At 38.3% G+C, this 26,385-nt stretch overlaps 1 long non-coding RNA gene across 1 annotated transcript; it reads left to right on the top strand.

Moving 5' to 3' along the window:
* Positions 1-17,196: 17,196 nt before the first annotated feature.
* LOC117273170 (uncharacterized) lies at positions 17,197-24,994 on the top strand. Its single transcript, XR_004503131.2, has 3 exons — positions 17,197-20,704; positions 20,779-21,122; positions 24,423-24,994. It is a non-coding gene; the product is annotated as an uncharacterized lncRNA (long non-coding RNA).
* Positions 24,995-26,385: the final 1,391 nt, after the last annotated feature.

The raw sequence follows: 26,385 nt of genomic DNA, 5'->3' as shown, positions 1-26,385 counted from the left end.
TGGGAAAATCCTACTGGGAAGTAGGTCGTTGTTTTCTCACCTTTCGAGCCTAGTGTTTTCCACGTAAAATAGTTGTGTTCTTCAATTTCTGCATTTATTATTCCACAACAGTAGTATAAGGAACACATAGAAGAACCAGGTCCTTCTATAATCTGTGCACGAGAAACATTGGACACCACACAAATCATCCCCCCCCCTCTTGTGTGGTATTGAAGTTAAAACATCATATCCCAAGAGTGTACACCGAACTATGATTTTCCTTAGTATTCTCCCACTACGACGAAGTACTACTAATATCACCTTCATTACCTTACGGTTTTGAAATATTAGCTACTTCTTACTATAGTGTTCACTGTTCAAACTTCACTCCCACTCGATAAAGGCATATTATGTCTATTAACATTCTCCCACTACTTAAATGCAATGGAACGTCAATTCCGACGTATGAGTTTTGATGTTCTTGAACATCTAGTTATTTCTTTGCCCAGTTCCTATAAAAATAGTTTACTTCTAGGAACATGGTTTATTAATTAGTCCTTATCTAGAAAAATGCAGTTGTTTTAACAATTGCCTTATTTTCTTTAGGACAATAAAATAAAACTCCATTCGTTTTCTTGGATATTCAATAAACATGCACCTATCCATTCTTAGTTCCAAATTACATATTTGCTTTCCCTTTCAGCACATATGCGGGACAATTCTATATCTGAACATGCCACAAACTGAGCTTACATTCAGTCCACAGTTCTATAGATGTCACAAGTACTAACTTAGAAGAAACTAAATTCAAAATGTAATTTGCAATTTCTAGGAAATAATCCAAAAACGAATAAGGCAAATCTGAATAACACTTCATTAATCTATCCATGTCCAAAAGAGACTTATTTCTTCTTTCTACCACACCACTCTATTATGAAGTTTACAGTATAGACAATTGAGATGTAATCCCTTATTCTGATAAGTAACAAAAGAACTCTTTAGAGAGGTGCTCGCCACTACAATCAAATTGTAGTAACTTAATATATTTCCTTGGTGCTTCTCCGTTTCAAGTCTTAAAAACCTTGAATTACTTAAATCATTAAAACTTACGGTGCATCAAATAAATATATTAATATTTTGAGTAATCATTTATGAACGTCACAAAATACTCAAAACTATCTCTTACGAGTATGTTCATTTAACCATACAAATCAGAAGGGATTTATTCTAGCTTATCACTAACTTTATTTTCTTTTGAAGGGAAATATCCTTTAGTCAAATTTCTTTCCAAATAGGATCCACAAGTTGGTAGTGCCTCTACTTTCAATGAACCTTAAAGTCCATCCTTGTGTAATGACCAGGGCGGTCGTTTTGAGTATTATAACCTCGTTCCCCCATTTACTACTCAATTTATGCTTTATAGTTGTTTTATGACTTACCAGATTAGTGGGTTCGGGTCCGGAAGGAATTCAGAGCGAAATGAGACACTTAGTCTCATAATTGAAAATTTAAGTTAGAAAAGTGGACCGGATATGGACCTATATGTAAACGACCTCGGATTTGAATTTTTATGATTCCAATAGCTCCGTATGATATTTTAGGCTTAGTAGCGTGTCCGGAATATTATTTGGAGGTCCGTAGTGGAATTAGGTTTGAAATGCCGAAAGTTAAATTTTTGGGAAGTTTGACCGGGGGTTGACTTTTTGATATCGGGGTCAAAATATGATTCTGAAAATTTGAGTACCTCCGTTATGTCATTTATGACTTGTGCGCAAAATTTGAGGTAAATCGGACGTGATTTGATAGATTTCGTAGTCGTTTGTAGAAATTAGAAATTTCAAAGTTCATTAAGCTTGAATTGGGGTGTAATTCATGGTTTTAGCATTGTTTGAGATGATTTGAGGATTCGACTAAGTACGTATGATATTTTAGGACTTGTTGGTATATTTGGTTGAGGTCCCGAGGGGCTCGGGTGAGTTTTGGATGGTTAACGGATCAAAAATTTGGACTTGAACAGCTGCTGGAATTTTCTGATATCTAATGATGTTTTCCTTCTACGCGATCGCATGAATGCGTCTACGATCGCGTAGGCTTGGTTGGTCTGTGGGGGTTTGTGTTCTACGCGATCGCGTGGGGATATCTGCTATCACGTAGGGTTAATGTGAGGCAGTGGCATTTTGTGCTTCGCGATTGCGTGAAGCAGGACGCGATCGCGTAGCTCTCAGATTTTGTGACTCGCGAACGCGTGAAGAAGGTCGCATTTGCGTAGAGTAAGTGGAGCAGAAATAGAAGTCACGCGTTTTGTGCTTCGCGATCGCGCGAAGGAGTCCGCAATCGCATAGGTCTGTAATGTTGTGCTTCACAATCGCGTGGGAAAGTCCGCGATCGCGTAGAGTAAAATCTGGGCGATGGAAAATTGTTCTTCGCGATCGCGGAGCAAATGTCTGAGCAGAGATTTTCAGTTTTTGACGGATTTGAGCTCGGGAAGAGGCGATTTTCGGGAGTTTTTCAAGGAAAACAACGGGGTAAGTGTTCTTAATTCAATATTGGTTAAATTACCCAAATCGATGCTTGTTTTTATCATTTAATTGGTGAATTAAGTTGGAAAAGTTTGAAAACCTCTTAGTTTAAATTGAAGATTTGAAGGTCGAGTTGGGGTCGGATTTTGATAAAGTTGGTATGGTTAGACTCGTGGTTGAATGGGCTTCCGAATTTTATAACTTTTGTCGAGTTCCGAGATGTGGGCCCCACAGGCGCTTTTTGAGCTAAAATTCATATTTTTATGGAAAATTAGCACTTTCTTATGGAATTAATTTCAATAAATTTTATTGACTGAAACGAATTATTTGTGACTATATTCGAGGCATTCGGAGGCCGATGTGCGAGGCAAAGGCATACCAGAGTAAAGATTTCACGCTCTGAGGTAAGTAACAGTTTTAAAGCTGGTCATGAGGGTATGAAACCCCGAAATTTTGTGTCATGTGACGCACATGTTAGGTGACGAACCTGTGAACGTGCACCGAGGGGATTGTGACTTGGTCTGTCCCGTGAAACTGTAAAGTTGAATAATTTATTGTTAGCTATATGCTCTCTATGTGTTGAAGAAATTTGACTATAAATCATGTTAAAAATCAAGGTTAGGCTATGTGATAGTACTATTGGGACCCACCGAGGTCGCGTACTTGTTGAATTATTTGGTAATTATTGTCTTGTATGTAGTCATGATTTTTCTTGCATATTATACCTCAGTCTTTTCTGGATATTTGTTGATACACTATGTTATCTTTGTTTGGGTTGATATTTGTGATTTCTGAGAGCCCAAGAGACTAGAGAGATTGAGGACTGAGTAAGGCCGAGGGCCTGTCGGTGAGGTAAGGATATTATGGCACGTGAGTTGTCCATGCAGGATATTATAGCACGTGAGTTGTCCGTGCAGATTATGGTGCTTGGGCTGTAGAAGCCCCTCCGGAGTCTGCACACCCCCAGTGAGCGCGGGTACCCATTGAGTGTGAGTGCTAAGGGCTGAGAGCCGAGAGCCGAGTGATGAATTGAGTGACTGTTGCCTGAGAGGCTGTACTTGCTTTGCATTTGTTATTTCACTTGTTTGCTATCTGTCATTGTTGTGAAATCTTTGAAAGAATGTCTATTCTTTGCTGGAATTACTGAAAGTGAACTGTAACTGTGTAGCTCGTCATTATCTTCAGTTCCTTAGTTATTATTGTTACTTGCTGAGTTGGTTGTACTCATACTACACCCTGCACTACGTGTGCAGATCCAGGTGTTCCCGGATATAGCGGGTATTGCTCATTTCGCGCAGTTGATTTTCAGGAGATTCAGAGGTAGCTGCCGTGTTTCGCAGACCTTGTCTCTCTTTCCCTATCTCCTTGTTTACTGTATTTTGGTCTTAGACTATTATAGAACTTATGTTCCAAATTTGTATCCATATTAGATGCTCATGTACTCAGTGACACCAGGTTTTGGGGAGTGTTTATGTCAGTATTTATGGGATTTTGTATTGTATTAAATTATTGTATTTTCAAACTTAAGAGAAATTGTGGTTTATCGAGATTATCGGCTTTCCTAGTATCGAGATAGGCGCCATCACGACAGGTTGGGATTTTAGGTCGTGACAAGTTGGTATTAGAGCCTAGGTTACATAGGTCTCATGAGTCATGAGTAGGTTTAGTAGAGTCTTGAGGATTGGTACGGAGACGTCTATACTTATCTTCGAGAGGCTGCGGAACCCTTAGGAAAATTTCACTTTCTTGTATTCTGTCGTGCGAATTTGTTGATTCTGGAAACTAAATTTCTGCTATTCTATTCTCTCACAGATGGTGAGGACACGTACTACTGGATCGAACGGTCAGCCACCAGTGCCACCTGTTAGGGCCGCGAGAGGCCGGGGCCAAGGTGTAACTCGTACCACAGTTGGACCAGCACCTGTAGTACCACCAGTTGCTCCATCTCAGGAGCATATTTCGGATATAGCTGAGCCGATAGGATTAGCTCAGGCACCAGTTGTGCCCATTGAGATTTCAGGCCTTCAGGAGACTTTGGCCCAGATATTGGCAGCTTGCACTGGTCTTGCTCAGATGGTTTCGGCTCAGGCTGCACCTACCGCTTCTCAGGCCGGGGGGAGGTACCCATACCCCCGTTGCCCGTACTCTAGACCAGGTAGTACAGGGATTTCAAATACCGAGAGCACTACCAGCCCAGTCGGTTGTAGCTGCTCAGGCCCCGGTAGTTCCTGTTATGGCAGATGATGAGCAGAGGAGACTTGAGAGATTTGAGAGGCTTAGACCTCCACCATTTAGCGGTACTGAGTCAGAGGATGCCCAGGGTTTTTTGGATAAGTGTCAGCGGATGCTTCGGACAGCGGGCATTCTAGAGACCAGTGGGGTCTCATTCACTACTTTTCAGTTTTCTAGTGCTGCCTTCAGATGGTGGGAGTCTTACGAGAGGTGTAGGTCAGTCGGTGCAACAACCCTTACCTAGCAGCAGTTCTCCGGTCTATTCCTGGAGAAGTTCGTGCCTCACTGCCACAGAGAAGAGCTGCGCAGGCAGTTTGAGCAGTTTCGTCAGGGTGATATGTCTGTGACACAATATGAGATGAGATATTCAGAATTAGCCTGTCATACTATCTGGTTGATTCTCACAGACAGGGAAAGGATCAGGAGATTCATAGATGGCCTCACTTTTCAGCTGTGATTAATCACGACTAGAGAGAGAGTGTCTGGTGCTACTTTCGATGAGGTTGTCGACATTGCTCATCAGATTGAGATGGTTTGTAGCCAGGAGCGGGTTGAGAGGGAGTCTAAGAGGCCTCGTGGTTCTGGTGATTTCAGCAGTGTTCCTTCAGGGGGGTCAGTTTTACCACGGTAGGGGCCGTTCTTACATACACGCTCAGGCGGGTTGTCCAGCTCATTGTGGTGCATAAGCTAGCCACGGTTCTTACAGTGCTCACTTAGGCCAGTCTTCATTCAGTGCACTACCAGTGCAGAGTTCTCATCATGCCTCGTCTGCTCAGGCTTTTACAGGTTATTTCTTCGGGTTATCAGGAGCAGCAGTTCCGTTAGAGGAGGGGTTGTTTCGAGTGCGGATAATTGGGTCATTTCAAGAGAGATTGTCCTACGTTGTTGAGTGGGGCTCCACAGCAGAGTTCTCGACCAACGGCTCTAGCTCCAGCAGTTACACCACCCACCCACCCAGCTCGGGGTGGGGGTCAGGCAGCTAGGGGTCACCTAAGAGGGGGAGGCCGATCAGGTGGCGGGCAGGCTAGATTCTATGCTTTTCCTGCCAGGCCAGATGTTGTTGCCTCAGACGCAGTGATCACAGGTATTGTTTCAGTGTGCCACAGGGAGGCTTCTATATTATTTGACCCTGGTTCCACTTATTCATATGTATCATCGTATTTTGCCCATTACCTTGATATGCCCTGTGAGTCCTTAGTTTCACATGTTTGTGTATCTACACCGGTGGGCGATAATATTACTGTGGACTGTGTGTATCGGTTGTGTATGGTGACTATTGGGAAATTGGAGACTAAAGTTGATCTCTTATTACTTGGTATGGTTGATTTCGATGTAATCCTGGGTATGGATTGGTTGTCTCCATGTCATGCTATTATGGATTGTCACGCAAAAATTGTGACATTGACGATGCTGGGTTTGCCAAAGGTTGAATGAAGAGGTTCTCTAGATTTTGTTCCTAGCAGGGTAATTTCTTATTTGAAGGCCCAACGTATGGTTGAAAAGGGATGTCTGTCATACTTGGCCTTTGTGAGAGATGTTGATATTAATACTCCTATTATTGATTCAGTACCGGTCGCGCGATACTTTCCGGATATATTTCCTGCAGACCTACCAGGTATGCCACCCGACAGGGATATTAATTTCGGTATTGACTTGGTGCAGGGCACTCAGTCTATTTCTATTCCTCTTATCGTATGGCACCAGCTGAGTTAAAAGACTTGAAAGAGCAACTTCAGGAACTCCTTAAAAAGGGGTTTATTAGGCCTAGTGTGTCACCTTGGGGTGCACCGGTTCTGTTTGTAAAAAAGAAAGATGGTACTATGCGGATGTGCATTGACTATAGGCAGTTGAACAAAGTGGTGATCAAGAATAAATATCCTTTGCCGCATATTGATGACTTATTTGACCAGCTTCAGGGAGCGAGGGTGTTCTCAAAAATTGATTTGAGATCTGGGTATCACTAGTTGAAAATTCGGGATTCAGATATTCTAAAGACGGCATTCAGAACTCGTTATAGCCACTATGAATTTCTTGTGATGTCTTTTGGGCTAACCAATGCCCCAGCAGCATTTATGCATTTGATGAATAGTGTATTTCAGCCATATCTTGATTTATTTTTCATAGTATTTATTGATGATATTCTGGTGTACTCACGTAGCCAGGAGGAGCATGCACAACACTTAGGTATTGTATTACAGAGGCAGATAGATGAGAAACTTTATGCCAAATTCTCTAAGTGTGAGTTCTGGCTTAGTTCGGTGGCATTCTTGGGACATATAGTGTCCAGTGAAGGAATTAAGGTGGATCCGAAGAAAATAGAGGTAGTTCAAAATTGGCCCAGACCATCCTCAGTTACTGAGATTCGGAGTTTTCTCGGCTTGGCCTGTTATTATCGTCGTTTCGTGGAGGGTTTCTCGTCTATTGCATCACCTATGACTAAATTGACACCGGAAAGGTGCTCCGTTCAGGTGGTCGGATGAATGTGAAGAGAGCTTTCAGAAGCTCAAGACAGCTTTGACTACAGCTCTAGTATTGGTGTTGCCTACAGTTTTAGAGTCTTATACTGTATATTATGACGCGTCGCGTATTGGTCTCGGCGCAGTGCTGATGCAAGATGGTAGGGTGATTGCCTATGCATTCAGACAGTTAAAGGTACATGAGAAGAATTATCCAGTCTACGATCTTGAGTTAGCAGCTATTGTTCATGCCTTGAAAATTTGGCAGCATTACTTGTACGGTGTCCAGTGTGAGGTATATACCGATCATCGGAGTCTACAACATTTGTTTAAACAGAAGGATCTTAACTTGCGGCAGCGAGGGTGGTTGGAGTTGCTTAAGGATTATGATATCACCATTCTCTATCATCCCGGAAAGGCCAATGTGGTGGCCAATGCCTTGAGTCGTAAGGCGGAGAGTTTGGGCAGCTTAGCATACTTACCGGTAGCAGAGAGATCTTTAGCCTTGGATATTCAGGCCTTGGCTAATCATTTGTTAGATTGGATGTTTCCGAGCCGAATCGAGTTTTGGCCTATGTGGTTTCTCGGTCTTCTTTATATGATCGCATCAGAGAGCGCTAGTATGATGATCCACATCTGCTTGTCCTTAAGGACACGATTCAGCACGGTGATGCCAAGGAAGTCACTATTGGAGATGATGGTGTATTACGGATGTAGGGCAGGCTATGTGTGCCTAATGTAGATGGTTTGCATGAGCTTATTCTCCAGGAAGCCCACAGTTCGCGGTACTCTATTCATCCAGGCGCCGCGAAGATGTATCAGGATTTGAGACAACACTATTGGTGGAGGCAGATGAAGAAAGATATAGTTGGGTTTGTCCCGGTGTTTAAATTGTCAACAGGTAAAGTACGAGCATCAGAGACCAGGCGGATCGCTACAGAGACTTTAAATTTCGGAGTGCAAGTGGGAGCGTATTACCATGGACTTCGTAGTTGGATTCCCACAGACTTTGAGAAAGTTTGATGCTGTTTGGGTGATAGTAGATCGGTTGACCAAATCTGCGCATTTTATTCCAGTCGGTACTAATTATTCTTCAGAGCGGTTGGCTGGGATTTATATTCGTGAGATTGTTCTCCTATACGGTGTGCCGGTGTCCATTATTTCAGATCAGGGTACGCAGTTTACCTCATAGTTTTGGAGGGCAGTGCAGTGAGAATTGGGCACACAGGTTCAGTTGAGTGCATCATTTCACCCTCAGACGGACGGATAGTCTGAGCGCACTATTCAGATATTGGAGGATATGCTACGCGCTTGTGTCATTCATTTTGGGGGTTCGTGGGATCAATTTCTTCCACTCGTGGAATTTGCTTACAATAATAGCTACCAGCCAAGCATTCAGATGGCTCCGTATGAAGCTTTGTATGGGAGACAGTGCCGATCTCCGATGGGTTAGTTTGATCCGGGTGAGGTTAGGCTATTGGGTACTGACTTGGTTCAGGATGCTTTAGAGAAGGTCAAAGTGATTTAGGAACGGCTTCGCACGGCACAGTCTAGAAGAAGAGTTTTTCCGACAGAAAGGTTTGTGATGTTGTTCACATGAAGGGGGAGAAGGTTCTGCTCAAGATTTCACCCATGAAGGGTGTGCTGAGGTTCGAGAAGAAGGGCAAGTTGAGCCCACAGTATATTGGGCCTTTTGAGATACTTAAGAAAATTGGAGAGGTGGCTTATGAACTTGCTTTTCCACCTAGTCTATTAGGTGTTCATCCAGTGTTCCATGTATCCATGCTCCGGAAGTATGTCATGGATCCGTCTCAAATTCTAGATTTCAGTACAGTATAGTTGGACGGTAATTTGACTTATGATATAGAACCGGTGGCTATTTTAGACCGGCATGTTAGAAAGCTGAGGTGAAAGAGCACAGCATCAGTGAAGGTACATTGGAGAGGCCAGCCAGCCGGAGAAGCTACTTGGGAGATTGAGCAGGAGATGCGGAGCAAATATCCACACTTATTTGAGACTCCAGGTATTGTTCTAAACCCGTTCGAGGACGAACGTTTGTTTAAGATGGGGAAAATGTAACGACCCGGCCGGTCGTTTTGAGTATTATAACCTCGTTCCCCCATTTACTTCTCAATTTATGCTTTATAGTTGTTTTATGACTTACCGGGTTAGTGGGTTCGGGTCCGGAAGAAATTCGGAGTGAAATGAGACACTTAGTCTCATAATTAAAAATTTAAGTTAGAAAAGTTTATCAGATATGGACCTATTTGTAAACAACCTCGGATTTAAATTTTGATGATTTCAATAACTCCGTATGGTGATTTTGGGCTTAAGAGCATGTCCGGAATATTATTTGGAGGTCCGTAGTGGAATTAGGCTTGAAATGCCGACAGTTGAATTTTTGAAAAGTTTGACCGGGGTGTTGACTTTTTGATATCGGTGTCGAAATCCGATTCTGAAAATTTTATACCTCTGTTATGTCATTTATGACTTGTGCACAAAATTCGAGGTAATCAGCCTTGATTTGATAGGTTCCGAAGTTGTTTTTAGAAATTAGAAATTTTAAAGTTCATTAGGCTTTAATTGGGGTGTAATTCATGGTTTTAGCGTTGTTTGAGGTAATTTAAGGGTTCGACTAAGTCCGTATGATATTTTTGGACTTGTTGGTATATTTGGTTGAGGTTCGAGGGGCTCGGGTGAGTTTTGGATGGTTAACGGATCAAAAATTTGGACTTGAACAGCTGCTGGAATTTTCTAATATCTGATGATGTTTTCCTTCTATGCGATCGCGTGAATGCGTCTGCGATCACGTAGGCTTAGTTGGTCAGTGGGGATTTTTGTTCTACACGATCGCATGGGGATATCTGCGATCGCGTAGGTTAATGTGAGGCAGTGGCATTTTGTGCTTCGCGATCGCGTGAAGCGGGACGCAATCGCGTAGCTCTGGGATTTTGTGACTCGCGAACGCGTGAAGAAGGTCGCGTTCGCATAGAGTAAGTGGAGCAGAAATAGAAGTCACGCATTTTGTGCTTCGCGATCATGTGGAGGAGTCCGCAATCACGTAGGTCTGTGATGTTGTGCTTCGCAATCGCGTGGGAAAGACCACGATCGCGTAGAGTAAAATCTGGGCGATGGAAAATTGTTCTTCGCGATCGCGTAGAGCAAATGTCTGGGCAGAGAGTTTAAGTTCTGAAAATGGGACTTCGTCCCATTTTCAGTTTTTGATGGATTTGAGCTCGGGAAGAGGCGATTTTTGGGAGTTTTTCAAGGAAAATAACGGGGTAAGTGTTCTTAACTCAATAATGGTTAAATTACCCGAATCCATGGTTGTTTTTATCATTTAATTGGTGAATTAAGTTGAAAAAGTTTGAAAACCCTCTTACTTTAAATTGAAGATTTGAGGGTCGAGTTGGGGTCGAATTTTGATAAAGTTGGTATGGTTAGACTCGTGGTTGAATGGGTTTCCGAATTTTTGTAACTTTTATCGAGTTCCGAGATGTGGGCCCCACAGGTAATTTTTAAGCTAAAATTCGGATTTTTATGGAAAATTAGCATTTTCTTATGGAATTAATTCCAATAAATTTTATTGACTCAAACTAATTTTTTGTGACTAGATTCGAGGCATTCGGAGGCCGATTTGCGAGGCAAAGGCATAGCAGAGTAAAGAATTTCACGCTCTGGTCCTGAGGGTATGAAACCCCGGAATTTTGTGCCGTGTGATTATTTTGGAGGTGACGCACATGCTAGGTGACGGACGTGTGAGCGTGCACCGAGTGGATTGTTACTTGGTCCGTCCGGTGAAATTGTAAAGTTGTATAATTTATTGTTAGCTATATGCTCTCTATGTGTTGAAGAAATTTGACTATAAATCATGTTGAATTATTTGCTAATTATTGTCTTGTATTCAGTCATGATTTTTCTTGCGTATTATACCTCAGTCTTTTCTGGATATTTGTTGATACACTATGTTATCTTTGTTTGGGCTGATCTTTGTGATTTCTGAGAGCCCGAGAGACTAGAGAGGTTGAGGACTGAGTAAGGCCGAGGGCCTGTCAGTAAGGTAAGGATATTATGGCACGTGAGTTATCCGTGCAGGATATTATAGCAAGTGAGTTGTCCGTGCAGCACATGAGTTATCCGTGCAGATTATGGCACTTGGGATGTAGAAGCCCCTCCGGAGTCTGCACACCCCAGTGAGCGCGGGTACGCATTGAGTGTGAATGCTGAGGGCTGAGAGCCGAGTGATGAGTTGAGTGATTGTTGCCTAAGAGGATGTACTTGCTTTGCATTTGTATTGCACTTGATTGCTATCTGTCATTGTTGTCAAATATCTGAAAGATTATATATCCGGATTACATAAAATTGAACTGTATAAAATTGATTTGACTTAAACTGCCGGATTTGAAAGTATGTCTATTTTTTGCTGGAATTACTGAAAGTGAACTGTAACTGTGTAGCTTGTCATTATCTTCAGTTCCTTAGTTATTATTGTTACTTGCTGAATTGGTTGTACTCATACTACACCCTGCACTTCGTGTGCAGATCCAGGTATTTCCGGATATAGCGGGTATTGATCATTTCGCGCAGTTGATTTTCAGGAAATTCAGAGGTAGCTGCCGTGTTTCGCATACCTTGTCTCTCTTTCCCTATCTCCTTGTTTACTGTATTTTGGTCTTAGACTATTATAGACCTTATGTTCCAGATTTGTATCCATATTAGATGCTCATGTACTCAGTGACACCAGGTTTTGGGGAGTGTTCGTGTCAGTATTTATGGGATTTTGTATTGTATTAAATTATTGTATTTTCAAATTTAAGAGAAATTGTGGTTTATCGAGATTATCGGCTTGCCTAGTATCGAGATAGGCACCATCATGACAGGTTAGGATTTAGGGTCGTGATACCTTGACCAATTTAAAATCCTATCCAGATTAATATAACTTAGACAAAAGTGCACAGATAAGTTTTACTTAATTTTGAAGAACATATTCTCTTATGAGGTAGACTAATATTGTTCTGTTCAGGAGAGACATTAATATACAATAACAAGGTCATGCATTCATGTACCACAAGAGATAAAATGTTTATCAAGCTCAATAACTCAAGAGTTATTCGAAAAATAAGATAAATATCCATCACTTATTTTGCCCAGAAACCGGAATTAAATTCTTTCTAACAAAAGGTACATATATTGCATCATTTAGATTAATGTCTTATCACTAAAAGAAAATTTTAACAAGCAATACGACAAATCGCTTAAAGTCATTGTGGAGTTGAGATAAAAATATTAAATAGATCATAATAAGTCAAAACACTGAATAATAAAATTCAGATTGCATTCAATATTTATATACATACATGCATCTCGAATAATAAATTTTGATGGGAAAAGAATCATTCATGCAAAGTATATTATATAACGCAAGAATTATACAATCCAAAAATAAATAGAACCAACTCAGATGGAGAGTATACTATTATTTTCAGTCAATTGTATATAACCTTTTAATACGAAAATTTTAAACACACTACACATATATGTATTCATGCATCTCGAATAGCAATTTCGATGAGAAAAGAATTACTCCTGCAACATACATATGTAATGCCAGATTATTCACTCCAATAATTAAAACAGACCCAACTCAGATGGAGAGTATACTGTTAATTTAAGTCAAGTGAACATCATTATTAATAGCTCTAGTTCCATTGATCCAACATGTATACTCAGATGCAGAGTAAGTACATGATATCAATTACTAGTATTTCACTTAGTGAGCTTACAATAAATTTATCTGATATAGAGGAAGACCTAAAGTCAACACGTAAATGTATTACTCACTTGAAATTAATAGTGGAAGACTATAGAAATATATTTCTATCACCACTTAATCATGATTGTATTTTAGTTACAAAATTGATTCAACCATTAAACTCAGATAGAGAGTTAATACAGGTTATCATTAATTAGTAACTATACTCAGTGAGTTCATAATAAATTTATCCGATATGGAGGAAGACCTAATGTCAACGCGTAAATTTATTATCTCACTATAAATTAAAAAAATGGAGAACATAGGGGTTAATTCCTATCACCACTTTATCACAACCACGAACATTTCTCTGAGGATTAAGTTCCAGAATTTAAAAAATACTAAAAACCCCATTTAAACAGTTTTAAAATGCTAAAATTAATGGTTTTCACTGCATAGCACTGGGAATTGATCACTGGGCTATTTCTGATAAACCTACCAAATTTCAGATCAATTGAAGATCGTTAAAATCACAATCTCCAAAAATTGCGACCAAATTTGGAAAATTACCATTTTAAGCATTTTTTAAGAATTTAAAATATGACCTACATTCTTATCATACACCAATTCATGTCAAATCAACATGTGTTATCATGTTCCAGATTAGACATAAATAAAATGATATAAAGAATGACTTTTCGTATGTAAATCACATTTTAATCTGCCAAACCTCCAAAAAACTCATCTAAACGATCTCGAATCGCCAAAATACGATGTGATTCATTGCATAGCAGTGAGTTCTTCTTAACTGATCATTTTCGATGATCATACCGAATTTCAGGTCATTCGTAAATCGTGAAATTCACGATCGTCAAAAACTAGACCAAATTCGAATAAATTATTTTTGGCGTATTTACGATTAAATCCATGTGATTTGCATTCTTGCTATATATCATATCTAGTTAAATCATCATGTTTCAGATTTAACACAAATATATCTGATATATAAAGAATAATTTTTCATATTTATAACAAATTCAATTTAATAAACTGCTTGAAAACCCATCTAAACGACCTCAAAATGCCGAAAACAGCATGATTCACTGCATAGCAGGGAGATTTTCTCACTAGATCATTTTCGATGAACCTACCAAGTTGCGGGTCAATCGGAGTTCGTCAAATTCATGACCACCAACCTGTAACCAAACTCGGAGAATAACCGTTTTAAGTAGTTTCATGAATTAAAATAAATATGATATTGATTTCCATTCTCCTTATAATTATGCTATGAGCTCAAGGCATATATATTATGTTCTTCCTATTTCTGGGACACATAATATCTCCTTTTTCAATAAATTATTATTTTATTAAATACACAAGAACCTACGATATTATATTTTCTCTCGTTCGGTGAAAACCCTAATATCTCTTCTCATGGGTGGAGTTGGTCTCACTACTACCCAAAGATAAAACTCCTTTTCTAGTTAAGAGCCTCCACCACTAATGTAAATTTATCAAGGATAATTTTCACATGGTACATTAAGTAGATTTTAATGACTCAAATAAATAGACCATTTTGTGGATCCTACTTATTAATCATAATGCTCAATCCATGAATAGACATAATTTCACATGTACAAATTTATTAAGAATTTTTCATGAGTTCAAATAAACAAACCACTTTAGTGGTAACTATTTATTACTCAGAAAATTCTCAATTTTCAAGTGAATATACATGTAGCTTATAAAATTATTTTATGGCAGAATATTGACCATAGCTTAAAAGTCATACCAATAATATAAAACTCATACAAAATACCATCATATTTCACTTAATTACAACCTCCAACCAGAGAACATTTTGTTTTTTTCATCAAAAATTCAAGACTAGTAATCACGTAGGGCATGAAAATATAAACTAAAATTTGAGAAATATTTTATGCACAAATATGCCAAACGCACCAATCATTAGTCATCCAGGATATCAAACAGAGGATTTCACTTTCTTACAAAATAATTATATCATCATACAATATCAAGTATACCTTTTAAGACATGATCAATAAAATCCTACACTTCTATTATTAAATTTAATACAACACGTCTATTTACTAATATCTAATGTGTAAACGCATCGTATCACCAGTATTTAATCATGGAGACCATGGGGAAAAATAGAAAAACGTCCATAACACAGTCCAAACGACCTCAAAACGCCGAAAAACACCATGATTCACTCCTAAATCAGTGAGTTTTTCTCACCACGTCATTTCCGATGGACCCACCAAATTTCGACTCAATCGGAATCTGTCAAGTTCGCTGACCTCCGAAAAAACCGGCAATTCGGTCAAAATCAGATTTTGCGTTTTTCTAGGGTTTACCAAAAAACATTCAGATCATCCCAATCAAATATCAATAAAACAGATATCTCATGATTACAAGAATAATTCAAAATTTTATGCACAGTTAATTCACAAAACAGCAGTGCAGTTTTCCAGAAAACAACATATACATGTAATTCAAAAACGCACATAAAAACGATATTCTTGTTTCACGAAAAAACTAGTTATCTAATTAGATGTGAGTGAGCTCTGATACCAATTGATGGATAATAATAAGCAGCGGAAGCAATCTCAGTATCAAAATCACATATAATCTAAACAACTAGAATATACGGGGTTTCACGAGTTACCTCTTGAAGTGTGAACATATCTCTTCTAGACGTGAGCCTTCAGTTCCATAACTTCTCAATGGAATCTCCACCACCCGCACAATCATAATCCTCGAACGTTCCACGGTCTTCTACTGTGTTACCCAAATAATATCCGAAAACAGCAATTTTTAAGGGTTATAACCATAGCTACTTCTCAAGGTGGAAAACCTTATGTATTTATAGCACAAGTTTTAAGGGTTAAAACCCTTTTTCAAAACTTGTTGGGTTTTCTTTTCCACCAGAAAAAGGATTCCTTTATTTCCTATTATTTAGGCACAACAGGGACCACAAAATTTAATTAAAACAAGGCTTCCAATTATGGAATTAATTTTTAATTTTCGAAATTAATATCAACCATAATTAATTATGAGTTATTCCACTAAAAATTCGTAATTGCACTCCTTATTCAATTTCGAAATTCATCCATTAAATCTTATTTAACTCCCCATATTAAGATTCAGATACTAATCAATTAAATTAAATTACTGACGAGTTAATTTATTGATATCCTTTAGACTTTCGCTTAACTTATTTCATGTGTTGGATACAAAATCCACCGGCCGGATTTACACATGAAAACTTATAAGCTTTCATAAAGGTGTATCATCAATCTCTAAATCGAGACATGGATTCCATCAACTAATTATTACTTCGCCAATGTACATTATTATTATCCAATTACCAGGCATATTGACCCACGAAAGAATCTCGCCTTTTAATAAATCAAAACAATAATAATATACACAGCTAATAATAATTATATCATGATTAAGAGTATAAGTACATTTAATGGCTAGAGAGTTTATTTTATTAAGTCAGTATAAAATATTTATCTCTACTTGGTCCGTTCAATACATACAAAATGTACTTGCACAAGAAGTTGGAATTAAACAATTCCCATAATCAAGATAAATTATATTTAATCTTATGGTACAATCATTCCTGATGGTTTGTCCAATTCCATCATTAGATTGTGAACTCAAACTTTATACTTATAAGAACCGATGATTTAATCTTCCGTGTATAAGCTAAACTCTATACACTAAATCATCTATTATATAAGCAAAGGACACCGACTAATATATGATCTATTTAAAACTTTATTAAAATTGAATAAATAATTATTTCATAATAAATACTATATCTAAATCAAACTCATGGGTAATAGTATATCTCCCAACACTATATGCAATCCAACATCCAGTGCTCCACGTAAAAATTGGGCACCATACAAATTACCTCTCCTGTGTGGTATTGAAATATAAAACAGCACGGTAGAATCTTTACACATACGCGGCGTCCTGCCTATGGTTTTGTAATCTGGATAGTGGATGAAATCGCCTATGGATAAAAAAGAAATCTAGTAGTGTGTTCGGGACCTTTTCGGCATTTTAATCAATTATATGACCAAACTACTCCAAATAGTTGATACAGACAAAGTTCACCAAATCAATCTAAAGTTTACAATTATTATCTGCAATTTAGGTCGAGTCTTATTCAGATTGATTTAAATTATTGATACTGACAAAGTTGGGCACGCAAAACAAGCGATGGTGTTAGGTGTATTTTCTTTCTGTCCCTCCTACAATGTGGTTTAATTCTTCTATAACAAATTTGATCAGAATATGCGTGTAAAATGCGCCCAATAATACGATTCTAGAGGAATCACCTAGCTTCTTTTCATCTTTCGGGTAAACTCTTTCTGATTTGCGATAATGCTGGCAAATTTGAAACTTCAAAAATAGTTGAACTCCAGAAACTATCCAGATGGTTATATTCCGGCAACAATCACAACATATGTCGAGAATCTATCGAAATCATCCTCTTTACCTCATACAAGGTAAGATTAAGATCTACTCATACCCCATTCATCCTATTTGAGGGATCACGTACGCTATTATTACTGTTATTGTTGTATATTCCGACAAAATTCGTCAAACCATTAACCCTCGTCGTAGGTTATGGGTCACCACAGTTTCCAGCTCATTCTAGGCTTCTAGCTGGCCGAAAGTTTTATATAATAGTAATGAACATTTCTCCACGTATATATCTGAATAAACAAGTTTTCAAGTTGACATCCTAAACAGTTTTTTATACGTATTCTATTTGAAAGTGTTAAGTAACTTCGTTTTCTTTCCATACCTGAAAGATATCTTTTCAGTGCATTAATAGGTGCTGTGCCCATGTTTCGGAACACTTCAAATTGATTTAGGTTTAGTTTATGATCTAGAAATTGTAGCAACCTCAATGTGCAAGTTTACTGAAAATAAACAATAAACTTGTTGAAAATGTGGTCTGATTTTTGCCAAGGAAAGAGAATGGCTAGCGAAGAGATTCCGAAGCCCATACACACTGTTGAAACGCATACACAGTTCAGACGACATCACAATAGTAAAAAGAAAGTTAGTCAATACTAAAAGCGTTTTAAAACACTTCTTTTTCTATTTAAACAAACACTATTATAGCTTATTTTTAAAATTACATGAGTAAATATGATCATTTTTCGTTGTTTCTATGTTACTAGCTAGATGAACTTTGATAATGTAATCATTGTCTTTAAAAATATTGCTACAAAAGTTAAACGAGATTCAAGTTCATCAAAAAACTTACCCCAATACCATATGAATATTTGCGGGGTGAAGAGAAGTAAATTAAGGTGTTAGGCAACTTTAATTACCATTACATTTAAGAGGTGTACAACATGTATTTTATATAATAAAATACTTAGAAACTCATTGTTAGAATAGATACAACTTTCTTAAACACACTTTTAGGCAATCTTTGTTTTAAATTAACGAATGTTTATAATATTAATAATGAAATAAATATATTAGTAAGATGGCTACCATTCGACCTACTTGCTCATTTTTGACTATATAATGACTTTCTCTCTACAAAAATCTTCAACAATATCAATTTAATTTGTACTAAAAGCATTTAAAAATAAGTTTGTTTACCATCTTCAAAGAGAGACAACTTACCACTATGATTAGTGTCAAGGGGAAGATTTTGTCACCCCAAAAGTCAAGCCACGCAGCAGTCAAGTTGAGCACTTGACTAAGCCTTCCCAATATTTAGCCAAATTTTTAACAAGTTTGTATTTAGATAATTTTAGGCAGCAAACGTAAATAGAACACAATCAAGTACGGAAAACTTCCAACCTTTGTATTAATTTAAAAATATACAAAGGAAACCCTCACTTGACTATGATCACAAGTTGATCACAACCCCACTTTGATAAAGAACACAAATCGTTCTTTAGCCAACACTAAGACCTACCTAAAGCCTAGCCTTAGTCCCTTTTGAAACACTTAAAAACCGTCACGTTTCACTCTTGTTTCCCTTTTGAATTTCACACGAAATTCCCCACATAAATCTGACAAAGTCCAAAGGCACCTATTTATAGCACATAGGCATCCTTTGGCACTTGACAACATATTGACACTTGTTGTCTACAGCCTTTGCCACTTGGCGGTCTAATGCTAAATATGTTCCTAACTTGTAGCTGACATCCCAACTACATACGCCATGATCTATATGAAATGATAGTGGATACAAGCATAAAGCAGACATGGGTACAAGTAGTCACAAAAAAGTAACCGCCAACTACTTTGGCATGTGCACTGCATGTGCGCGTTTGCTGACCAGCTGTTGCACGCCCAAGTCTGGCATTGCGCTCAACCTTGGGTCTTTTGATATTGCTCCGCACTAATGCCTTGCCCGCAACTTTTCGCCCATGACTTTGCCGCACACGCCCGACGCCACTACCGCCGGCACATGCCTTGGCCAAGTTTCTGCCTTGTTCATGTCAACCCTAGTTTCATCCGTGCCATTTCTTGTATTTTTCTTCACATAGCCTTGCCTTAGCTATCTAAAGCCTTAGCCATCATCGCGCGCTGCCCTTCCTTAGCTTAGCCCGCACTTGGCATTGCCACAATCCAAAGTGCATGTGCCACTGACATTGGCACGCATGCCATGCCATGCGGCTCCAATTGCCCACACAGCCTTATCAATCATTTTCTAGGCATGTCTTGCCTACCCCAAGACCTTGGCAAATACTTGCCCACAATAGCCCACATGACAATGTCTTTCCTATTACCAGCATAATCATTTCGCCCACGCATAGGCCAATGGCAATGCCATCACGCCTAATCCTTGCCACAGCCGTGCCACACCCGATGTCAAAGAGTTAGGCCCCTAATATTATTTGGGTTGAATGTGCTATTCCTATGCATGAAAACCGTAAAAATGATCTCCAAAGTGTGAAAGAATACTGTAGAGAAAGCAATGGAGAATTTTCTGTGTATTTCCTTTATCAACTTTACATGTATTTATACAGATAAAAAGAATCAAAAGCTGTTAAGTTACTGTACAGGTGTACTATTTCTATTTGTCTAGTCCTAACTAACCTTATAATGCACAAATATATAAAAGTAAAAATCTATGTATTGTCACGTGCTCACATGCACAACGAATAATTTAGAATCGGTATCCTAAGTTGACAATTGTGCCAAATCAACGGTGATTATTAAATGAATCCATATGCGATGAACGTTTGAGATTAAAAGTCTTCCTCTATATTGGACGCCTCAGATATCTTAAATTATGAGAGGATAAAAGACTTTGGTCACACCGACCAAAGTCATTCTCGTTCAGACCAAACCCTAAATCCTCTCTCTTGTTCTCTTCTTTATCATCTAAAACCTCCATAGTAGACGTTGAATAACCAACTCCAACACCCCCTCCCCTAAAGTTGGAGGGGGGATTAACCACACCCAACTTGCCAATAATGGATCTGTGTGCCGGCCCAGCTAAGGGTTTGGTGAAGATGTCTGCTATCTGAGATTTGGACGGGATGTAAGAGAGTGAGATGATTCCTGCCAAAAATTGCTGCCGCATAAGGTGGCAATCCAACTCCCCGTGCTTGGTACGCTCGTGGAAGACCGAATTTTTTGCGATGTGAATAGCTGCTTGACTATCGGAGAAGAGATTTACCGGCAAGGAAGGGAAAATGGATAGATCATCTAATAAACGGACCAACCAGGTACTTTTCGTTGTAACTCTTCTCATTTAGCGATACTCTGCTTCAATAAAGGAAATAAAAACTAAAGTTTGCTTCAAACGGAGGTCCCTCCCAGGCTGATGAAGAATTCACTAATGGATTTGCGAGATTAAGAACAAGATCCCCAATCGGAATCATAGAAGGCGAGCAGTTGATAATCAGACCCGGAGTTTAGAAAAAGTCCTAAACCAAGGCCTTTGAGGAGATATTTGAGGCAGTGAGGTGTTGCACATCAAAGGAGAGGTCCGGTCGAGTATGTGTCAGGAAATTTAATTTCCCGAACAATCAACGTTAAAAAGTGGGGTCTTGAAGCAAAGTGCCTTGCTCTGGTCGAAGCTTCTGAGTGAGATCCAAATGCGAAGAAACTGGTCTCATTTGCATACAATCAAACTTAGACAAGAGGTCTAAGGTATAACGCTTCTAAGTCAGAATGATTTCTTATATTTCTCTGATAATTTCAAACCCCAAAAAATAATGTGCATCCCCTAGATCCTTGATTTTAAACTCAAAGTTAAGAAAGAATTTAAGTTCTGCCTGCTCATTAAAGTCATCCCATATGATTAGGATATCATCAATGTAGACAATAACTATAGTAGTTTTGCCTGCTAATTTCTTAAAAAATAAAGAATAGTCATTTAAGGAATGTGAATACCTTTTGAAATTGAAGGCTGCAGTGAGCCTGTCATACCATTGTTTTGAGGCTTGTCACTGTCTTTACAGAGACTTTTTCAAAAGGCAAACATGGTTGGGTGAAGGTGGTGACATTCCTGCGGGTAATTTTATGAACACCTCTTCCTGCAAATCTCATGTAGGAAGGCATTATTCACATCTATTTGTAATACTTGCCATCCTTTCTTTACTACAATAGCAAGTAGACATCTGATTGTTGTCATCTTGACAACTGGAGAGAAGGTTTCCGTGAAGTTTATGCCTTCTCTTTATGTGTCACTCCTGATAACCAAATGTGCCTTAAACTTTTCCAAAGAACCATCTGATTTATATTTTACTCTGTAGACCCACTTGCAGGGAAGAGATATTTTTCCAGTAGGTAAAGGGACTACTTCCAAAGTTTTATTCAATTCAAGAGCTTCCAATTCCTTAGCCATAGCCTCTTGCCAACCTGGATGCAACATAGCCTGAAAATAGGAAGTAGGTTCTGTGAGGTAAGAAGTGGAGTTAATGAAGGATTGGTTGGCAATCTGTAAAGGGTAACACATTAGGTTGAATTGGTGCCATGAAACAAGAGTTAGTTAAATCAGCAAGAAAGGCTGAGTTGCAAATATAGTCTTGTAGGTATGCAGGTGTGTTGTGTGTTCTGGTAGATTTCCTAATTTCTGGAAGTGTTATGGGCAAAGGGGAATGAGGAAATGATCTTTAATGAGAATTAGAGGTTGAATGAGGTGTGCTGGAGATGCTTTGGTTGATGAATTGGGATGGTGAGTGGAAGTTTTCCCTAGATGTCATAGGGTTATGTTGGTCATGGTCTGATACAAAACAATAGTCCGTGGTTGATGGAATAGGAAAAATAGAGGCTGGAATTAGATTAGTGGAGGCAAAGGGGTATTGATCTTCATAGAATTGAACAAACCTGGATACTGTCTCTCTTTTTGTATCTAGGTCTAGAATCTTATACCCTTTCTGCCCCAAGGGATATCCCAGAAACACACAAGGCTTTGCCCTTGGGTCAAATTTCCCTCTCCCATCAGACAAAGTAGATACATAGAAAAGATAACCAAAACACTTGAGGGAATTATAGGAAGGTTGTTGCTTGAATAACACAGAGTATGGTGAGTTTCCTTTGAGTACCTTAGAAGGCAGCCTGTTGATCAAATAGGTAGCAGTTAGCACACATTCTCCCTATTAAATCAGAGGAAGCTTAGACTGCAATAGTAGAGTCCTTGCAATTTTCAAAAGGTGTTTATGCTTCCTCGCAACCACCCCATTTTGTTGAGGTGTTGCCACACATGATGTTTGGTGTAGTATTCCCTATGAAGTAAGAAAAGCTGCCTCTTGAGAACCCTTCCCAAGCTCAAAGGTATTGTCTGTTCTTAGTTTCTGCACTTTCACTCCAAATTTTCTTTCCACCACTGTGAATAAGTTTTTGAGAAGACCAAAAGCATTGCTTTTGGTACTCATAAGAAAATTCCAAGCTCCTCTACTGTAATCATCCACAATAGTTAAGAAATACTTAAAACCATTATAAGTAGCCACTTTGAAGGGGCCCCAAACATCAACATAAATTAACTCAAAACCCCTTTTTGTTTTAATTTAACTTAAAGTAAAGGGAATTCTGGTTTGCCTAGCTTTAGGACAGATGTCACAAAAACAATCAGATTTAGAAGGTAAAGAGATAAAACTAAGATGTTTCATTGATGAAAAAGGAAAATGCCCCCATCTAACATGCTAAAGGCTTACATCTGAAACTGCATTTGCCGAGAAAGGAAAAGAAACTGATAATTGACTAAAATCATTTTGATTTGAAAATGAACTTGGCTCTACTTCTGTGTTATTTCTAAATTGACTTGGATCTAAGAGGTAAAGTCCTTCCCTAGCTTTACCAAAAACCTGTGCCCTCTTCATTGAAGGGACCTGTAAGAAATAGTAACTAGAAGTGAAAAAGATAATTGACTGAAATTGTAAACAGAACCTGTTAACAGATAATAGATTATATCTGAAACTAGGTACATGTAATACATTTTCCAGAATGAAATCATGTAGAATAGATATCCTTCTTACATGAGTGACTGTGACTTTGAAAGAACTAGGCAAGCATATACTTAAGGGAACTGACATGAGTGTTAAAGAAATAAAGACATTGGAGTCAAAACATATGTGTTCAGAGGCTCCAGAATCAATAATCCATGTGCTAGAATTAAAAACTGAAAAACAAGTTCCAGAATATCTTGCAATAGTACCAGCAACAGCATTGGCATTGATTTCTGCACCTGAATTTACAAAATCTTCAAACTTAGTCTGCTTAATCAGTTGTACCAGTTGAGAAAATTGATCCTGTGATAGGTGTTGATTCAGCACTTCACCCTGACTAGTGTTGTTTTGTTCTGTTTGTTCCATTTGAAATGCTCCATTCCCTCTGACTTGCATCTGATTTCCCTTTGTAAACTCAAAATCTTCTGGAAATCCTATTATTTTGTAGCAATCATTGACAGTGTGTCCAACTTTCTTGCAATAACTGCAAGATACATTAGGATTAAAGTTGGTTTTCTTTCCTTTGAAAGTTGAATTCCTCTGAATGGAATTGTTAGTTCCTTTCCGCATGCTGTTTTCAAACTTTGGATATTGTGTATTCCCTTTTTTGAGTCTACCTTCCTCCTCTTTGTGCAAAACTATTTTGGTTTGTGACATGAAAGCTGAGGAATTAGGACAAATGAATGGATTGGCAAAGATCTCTTTCTGGCTTTCATCTTGTAGGATAAGAGAGTATGCATGATTGATGCTTGGCAAAGGATTCATCATGAGGATGTTTCCTCTTGCCTGTCCATAACTGTCATTCAAACCCATAAGAAATTGAATGAGTCTTTCATCATTTAGTGACTTTTATAATCATTGTTTCCTTCACACACACACACAAACAATTTCACTTCACATCAAATTTTAGTAAATCCAACTCATCCCATAGTCGTTTGAGTTTTGTGAAATAGCTTGCTATGTCACTTGTTCCCTGAACTAATCCTAACAATTCTTTCCTCAGGTGATAAAGCTTAGCTCCATTCGACTGGCCAAACCTGTGCTCCAAGCTGGTCCAGGGGTCCTACCAGATTTTGAGTAGATGACATTATCCCATATGCCCTTGGATAGTGAGTTGAGCAACCAAGATGTTACCATGCCATTGCATCTGCTCCAGGGCTAGAAATCCTTCAAACCAGCAGCTTGTGCAGGGCAAGCACCAATGATGAAGCCTATCTTGTTCTTGGTTGATAGAGCTATGAGCACTGACCTTCTCCAACCTTGAAATCCTCTACCATCAAAGGCAGTGTTGACAAGAGACATCCCTGGTGTATCAGAGAAATGAAGAAAGTAAGCATGATAGGAATCGATAGTTGATATCCCAGCAGTGGTTGTTTGAGTGACTGTTGCTTCAGTATTATCAGGCATGGTTCAAGATTCACATAGAGCAATGAAGGAGATGATGGATCGAGCTTTACTGCTCTGATACCATGAAAGAATACTGTAGAGAAAGCAGTGGAGAATTTTCTGTGTATTTCCTTTATCAACTTTACATGTATTTATACAGATAAATAGAATCAAAAGTTGTTAAGCACCTGTACATGTGTACTATTTCTATTTGTCTAGTCCTAACTAACCTTCTAGTGTGCAAGAATATAAAAGCAAATATCTATGTACTGTCACGTGCTCACATGCACAAAGAATAATTTAGAATCGGTATCCTAAGTTGAGAGTTGTGCCAAATCAACGGTTAAGATTAATTGAATGCATATGTGATGAACGTTTGAGATTAAAAGTCTTCCTCTGTATTGGACAGCTCAGATCTCTTAAATCGTGAGAGGATAAAAAACTTTGGTCACATTGACCAAAGTCATTCTCGTTCAGACCAAACCCTAAATTCTCTCTCTTGTTCTCTTCTTTATCATGTTAAATCTCCATAGTAGACGTTGAATAACCAGCTCCAACAAAGTGTAAGATTAGATATCTTTTCTTTATTTTTACTTATTTTTTATGGTTTTGTAAATTTGGACTTGCAATGCGATAATGTCTTATCCTGGACGTACATTAAACTAAATAATAAGTAGTTGAGAGGTAGAGGAAATTGAAGAAATACATTCCAGCTTTTGATTACCCTGGAAATGAGACAAACATATCCTGATCAATTCACCACAGGCTTTAGTCACTCAGCTCTATCCACAACTACTATAAAGCTCCATTCAATTCAGTCTTATCAGATAAAGACATAATGAGTTACTGCCCCACTAATTACTACTTCTATAACTACACGTAGCTTGCCATTTACTTTTCAAGGTTACGTTCTTCTCTTTTTTCATGTGTTTTTTTGGCTTTATTGATACAGTAAACCTTTATTGTGAAGCTTCAGTATATATATATTTCACTATTCCTTCCGTTTCCAAAGAATGAAGGTCAAAATAAATTTTGGTCTCAATTTAATACTTGTAATTAATCTTTATTTACTAGTAATAATTAATCTTTATAGTTTTAATTATTCCATCTTTGAGATCTTCTATAATCATTTCCAAACCCCAACCCAAAACTATCCTTAGCAAACGGTAAATTAAAGGAAAAGCTGAAAACCTAACAGAAGACATGGCACGTGGAAGATTTAATGGGAAACCAACTCATGGAAGGTAGGGGAGAAACAATGATAAATTTAAATAATTGTACCATTGAATTTAAGCAAATCAAGAATACGAAAGAGCATTGTGGTGGAGTGTAAGAGATCCCGAGCCTTTATTATTAAGTCGTATTTGTTAGGAAGCACTTTAATTTATATTCAATATAAAAATTTGATCCGAATTTAAATTTAATCGGGCCAAACGCCAGTATCAGTATCAGACTAATCGGAAAACCAAAAAAGAAAGCAAAATCAAGAATGATAGGCTTTGCTGACTATTTTCCACAGGCGTAGGAAGTAGAACCGTGCTTGGATAAGAATGCGGAAAACTGCCTTCTTCGAGACAACA

The sequence above is a fragment of the Nicotiana tomentosiformis genome, chromosome 2 (genome assembly GCF_000390325.3).
Source record: "Nicotiana tomentosiformis chromosome 2, ASM39032v3, whole genome shotgun sequence".
NCBI classification, from domain to species: domain Eukaryota; kingdom Viridiplantae; phylum Streptophyta; class Magnoliopsida; order Solanales; family Solanaceae; genus Nicotiana; species Nicotiana tomentosiformis.
The sequence above is the reverse complement of the archived record's forward strand: the minus strand, read 5'-3'. Positions and strand labels throughout refer to the sequence as shown.